Below are 6,000 nucleotides of genomic sequence, written 5' to 3' on the forward strand. Positions count from 1 at the left end.
CAGCAAGGGCTGCCCACCAAGTGGGCCCAGCGACCTTCCTGCCCGCTGGTGAGAGTGGCCAGGGCGGCCAGCTCTCAGGCACAAACTGTGCTCCCCTTAGCTCCCCTGGAACTCCTTGGCAGAGGACATTCTAGGTGGCGGTTGCTCTGAATCCTTCTGTCCAATGAAAGCTCCTGAGCTCCTGCCTTGTGTAGGCAGACATTATGCTGTCACAGTGGCAGTCGCGAGGGAGCTGGAGGTGGGGGCCCTGCCCCCAGGGCACTGACCGTCCAGCTGGAGTCAGCTGCCCATAGTAATAATACAAAATTATCAGGCACGGAGGGGGTGGTTCTATATATAGGATGCATCTCAGAAACACCTGGGGAGCTTAAAAACATTCAAGCGTACCGACCAAGCCCTAGAAATGATTAAGAGGTCCTTTGGAGGGGGGGGGGGGTCCCAGGCAGCTATGGCTTCACAACTTAGGACTCACTTCTGATGCATATGACAGGAGAAATGCTTTGTGACTTGGGAAGCTCGGTCATAAAAAGGATAGTTTCTGTCTTGCACTTAGATTACTCATTCTGGGGGAAGACTTTCTGTCCAAACTTTTTTTGAAGGAAAATTCCTAAAACATGTAATTTAAAATTTTAAAATGTATAATTCAGTGGTTTTAGCATAGTCATCATGTTGTGCTTTGTGCTCACCACTATTTAGTTCCAGAACATTTCCGTCACCCCGCAAAAGAAACTTTATGCTTTTAGTAGTTAATTCCTCCTTTCCCTCTAGCCCCTGGCAATGACTAATCTGCTTCCTCTCTCTATAGATTAGCCTATTCTGGACATCTCATATTCATATAAATGGAATCTTACAATGTGTGTCCCTTTGTGTCTGGTTTCTCTCACTTAAGTATAATGCTTTCAAGGCTCATCTGTGTTGTAGCATGTACTGGTACTTCATTCCTTTTTTTTTTATTGTGGTAAAATATACATACCGGAATACCATTTTAACCATTAAGAGTATAGTTCAGCGACATTAAGTTTGTTCACATTGTTGTGCACTCAACTCTACAGTTTTTAGTGTGCTTCAGATTTTTTCATCTTCCCAAATTGAAGCTATACCCATTAAACAGTAACTCTCCATTCTCTCCTCCCCTCAGCCCCTGGAAACCACCATTCTACTTTTCATCTCAGAATTTCACTACTGCTGGTACCTCATAAAGTAGAATCACATATTTATCTTTTTGTGTGTGGCTTCTTTCATTTAAGCTCAATGGTTTCCATGTTGTAGCATGTATTGATACTTCATTCCTTTTTGTGGCTGAATAGTATTCCATTGTATGGATGTACTAATTTTGTTTACCCACTCATAAACTGATGGGTTTTTAGGTTGTTTATCCTTTTATTTATTCATTCATTAATTCCTTTATGTATTTTAATCTCCATACCCAGCGTGGGGCATGAACCCATGACCCCAAGATCAAGAGTTGCATGCTCTACTGAATGAGCCAGCCAGGTGCCCTGGTTGTTTATACTTTTAGACTACTATGAAATAATGGTGCTATGAATATTCTTGTGCAAGGTTTTTTTTAATAAGATTTTATTTATTTATTTAGAGAGTGTGAGTTGCGGGGAGAGACATAGGGAGAGGGAGAGAGAGAATCTCAAGCACACTCTGCGCCGAGTGCGGAGCCCGACTCAGGGCTCGATCCCACAACCCCGAGCTCATGACCAGAGCCAAAATCGAGAGTCAGGTGCTCAACCAACTGAACTGCCCAGGTGCCCCTCGTGCAAGTTTTTATGTGAACATACGTTTTCAGCGCTCTTGGGTGTATATCTAAGACTGTAATTGCTGGGCTATATGGTAACTCTATGTTGAACTTTTAAAAATACTGTCAAAGTGTTTTCCAAAGCAGCTGTATGATTTTACAGTCATACCAGCAATGTGTGATGGGTCTGGTTTCTCTACATCCTATTCAACAGCTGGTAGTTTACATTGTTTGGGTTATAGTCATCCTAGTGGATGTGAGCAGTATCTCATGGTGGTTTTGATTGGCATTTACCAAATGACTAATGATGTTGAACAACTTTTCTTGAGCTTATTGGTGATTTGTATATTGTCTTTGGAGAAATGTCTATGAAAATCTCTTACTCAATTTTTTTAAAAGATTTTTATTTATTTATTTGTCAGAGAGAGAGAGCACAAGCAGGGGGAACAGCAGAGGGAGAGGGAGAAGCAGGCTCCTCACTGAGCAAGGAGCCCGATGTGGGGCTCGATTCCAGGACCCTGGGATCATGACCTGAGCCGAAGGCAGACGCTTAATGACTGAGCCACCCAGGTGTCCCTCTTACTCAATTTTTTAAAGATTATTTGTGAGAGTGAGCAAGAGAGAGAGAGTGCATGAGTAGGGGGAGGGAGAAAGGGAGGGGGGAGAAGCAGGCTCCCCGCTGAGTAGGGAGCCCGGTGCGGGACTCCATCCCAGGACCCTGGGATCATGACCTGAGCTGAAGGCAGACACGTAATCGACTGAGCCACTGAGGTGCTCCTGCTTTTCCTTTTATAACAATCAGGCCACTGTCTTTTGTGGGGTCCACATTTGTTCTCTAGAAACATAGTTTTTTTCTGCATTTTCTGGCAGTTCAGTTTGCATCTAAGGCTGTCATTTTATTGTCCCATCTGGTAAGGACAGTTCCAGCCACAGCCTCTAGACTTAACTTGTGTTGAGTTAGACACTAGTTCCTGTGATCTTCAACTTATAGGAGACACCAGCTTTCTGAAACCTTTTGTCATTTGCTTGGTAGCAACATTTGTCCCTCTCTCATTCTAGAAGTCATCTACCAAGTCACGAGGACACTCAAGTAGCTTGTGGAGAAACCCATATGGGAAGAAACTGAGGCCTCCCATGAACTACCAGCACCACCTTGCAACCCTTGTGACTGCACCTCCTTGGAACCAAATCTTGCAGCTCCAACAGATTCTGATGACTGCTGCCCCAGGGACCTCTGACTGTAGCCTCATGCTATGCCCTGGGCCAGAACCACCCAGCTCAGCAGTTCCTGAATATTGTGACCCACACAAACAGTGAGTTTGATAAATATTCATTACTGTTTAATTTTGCAACTTTTGAAATACAATTCACATACATACAGTGATTTTTAGTATGTTCATTGTTGTACAACTCTTTCTGCTATCTTATTCCAGAACATTTCTATTACCTCAAAATGATACTCCATACCTTTTAGCTATCACTCTTAGTTCCCTCTACTTAGTGTCACCTGACAACCACAAATCTACTATCTGACTCTAAGGATTTGCCTATTGTGGGCATTTGCTATAAATGGGATTATACAATATTTAGTTTTTTGGGAATGACTTCTTTCATATATATATCAGAATGTGTTCAAGGTTCCTCCATGTTGCAGCATGAGTTAATCATTCATTTCTCTTTTTAAAAGATTTTGTTTTTAGAGCAGTTCTAGGTTTATAACAAAATTGAGGAGAAGGTACAAAGATTGCCCATATGCCCCCCACTCCCACACATGTATAGTGTCCCCATTATCAAAATGACTCACCAGAATGGTACATTTTTACTGAGTATGAACCTACACTGACACATCATAATCACCCTAAGTCCCTAATTCACCTTAGGGTTCACCCTTGGTGTAGTACATTCTGTGGGTTTGGACAGATGAATAATGACATATATCCATCATTATAATATCATACAGAGTATTTTTCTGCTCTAAGAATCCTCTGTGCTCTGCCTTCACTCTTTTTATGGGTGAGTAATGATCCATTATAAAGCTCATTTTGTTTATCTGTTCTTCAGCTGATGGACATTTGGGTTGTTTCTACTTTTGGCTATTATGAATAATGTTGCCATGAACATTTGAGTATAAGTTTTTGTGTGAACATATTTTTCAGTTGTCTTGGGTATATCTATACTGGAATTGCTGGACCGTATGGTAACTCCGTTTAACTTTTTAAGGCCCTTTTCAAGTGTTTTCTACAGCAGCGACACCATCGCATGCTAGTAATGTTCAAGCATTCTGATTTCTCCAAATGGTTGCAAACACTTGTTATTGTCCATGTGTTTGATGATAGCTATCCTACTGTGTGTGAAGTAGTATCTCGTTGTGGTTTTGATTTGCATTTGCCTAATGACTAATGAGGTCAAGCATCTTTTCATGTGCATTTTGGCCATTTGTATATTGTCTTTGGAGAAACGTCCATTCATATGTTTGCCCGTTGTTTAACTGGGTTGTCTTTTGTTTATAGAGTTTTAAGAGTTCTTTGTTTGTTCTGGGTACTACAACCTTATCAGATATAATTTGCAAATATATTTTCTCACTTTGTGGATCGTCTTCACTTTTTGATACTGTTCTTTGACACAAAATTTCAAAAATTTTCATAATTTCCTGTTCAATTACTTTTACTTTGGTTGCTAGGGCTATCAGCATCATACTAAAGAAACTGATGTGTAACACAAGGTTGAAATATGGCAGAAAAGGAGAGGAAAGTAGGGGCCTAGGAGGGTACTGGGAAGTCACACTGGGGTAAAGTGAGGGAAGGCTGTCTCCCTTTATCCCATCCTTGTAGGAGTTTTCAGGGTGCATGGAGATCCCTCACATATGTGACTGCCTCCATCTATCTCTGGACCAGAATTCTCCTGATTGTTCTCAGAGAAAATTTCCATGGAGGAACATCCCCGTTGTGATGTTGTCTATGCGCTTTCAAGCCTCAGTGTTTAGCCTTTTGGGTTCTCTCAGGGCACCTGTTTTGTAAATTTAAAGGCCCCTTAAAAAGTCTCAGTATTTGTTGGTTGTTGAAATCACTGCAGCTTAATGGGTCTAGTCAGTCTGGCTGGCCAGTGTAGGTAGTGCTTTGTTTCAGTGGACACCAGTTCCTCGCCTTTATGTTCCTTCTGCAATTTGTGTAGTACCGTATCAGTCCTCCAGGCTCTCTGGGCTCCTTACCAGGCCAGAAAGCCTGAGCCCAAGTTTGGGCACATGGCAGTGAATGTTCCTTGAAGTGACCTGTCTTCATGTGGGTCCCTGGCCCAAGCTCTTGAGCTTTCAGAAGCTTTTGACAGATTGATCCCACAGGATTTTTAACTCCTTCTTCTTGGAGGCTAAGGCCACAATATTCTGTTGGAAAAATATAGGTGATATTCTGTAGGCTGAAATGGCATGCTCTCATTTGAGCATCATAGCTGTGAAGTGGGACCTCATCATTTCCTGTTTCAGAGTTGAGGTGACCTTTTCTAGAGTTATCTATACACATTTGCACAGCCCTTTCCAAGAGTGTTTCTTTTTGGAGATACTTTTTTGATATTGCTGTCCTACAGTTGTTGGAGGGAAAACAGAAGCTTTTCCAAAAAATGGGTTTTCCTCTGGAATAGGTCTTCATCAACAGTCTGTTGAGTATCCTTTGACAAGTGTAAAGAGAAAATAACCTTTTCTCTTTCTACTTATGCATGAAAACTTCCTGGGGGATCTGTTCGTCCCTAGTCTGGGAGGAAATTTCCAGAAGGTCCCATAGCCAACTGTTAACTCTTAAATAACCAACCATCCTGTGGTCCCTTGCAAGCAGCTTGAAGTGTACTATAACAATCAAAACACTATGTTCCTGAATACTAGGAGTTTCTGTCTAAACCAACTGGTGCCTTCATGGGTTTTGTCATCTTGTTAGTGATCTGTGTATATGTGTTCATAGGATGGATATAGTACTTATTTTTGCCTTTCCTCTCTTTACTCCTCCCTCCATTCCTTGATCACCACTCTAGATGTGATCTCCAGGGGGAGAGGTGTGTGGAGAAGAGCACACCCTGGCATGATCTGTAAAGTTGTAATGTAGTTTTGGGGTTGTGACAGTGAAATCCTGAGCTGACATTTTCATGGGCACATTTTGAGCTTCTTAAAGGGACCTCAGACTGCTGGCTCCTGCCTTATCATGTGCCTTTGCTCTAACTGGCCCCCAGACTCCACCTTAGCCCCTAGTCTCTTGTGACCCACATTTCTG

The sequence above is a fragment of the Neomonachus schauinslandi genome, chromosome X (assembly GCF_002201575.2).
Source record: "Neomonachus schauinslandi chromosome X, ASM220157v2, whole genome shotgun sequence".
In the NCBI taxonomy this organism is placed as follows: Eukaryota; Metazoa; Chordata; class Mammalia; order Carnivora; family Phocidae; genus Neomonachus; species Neomonachus schauinslandi.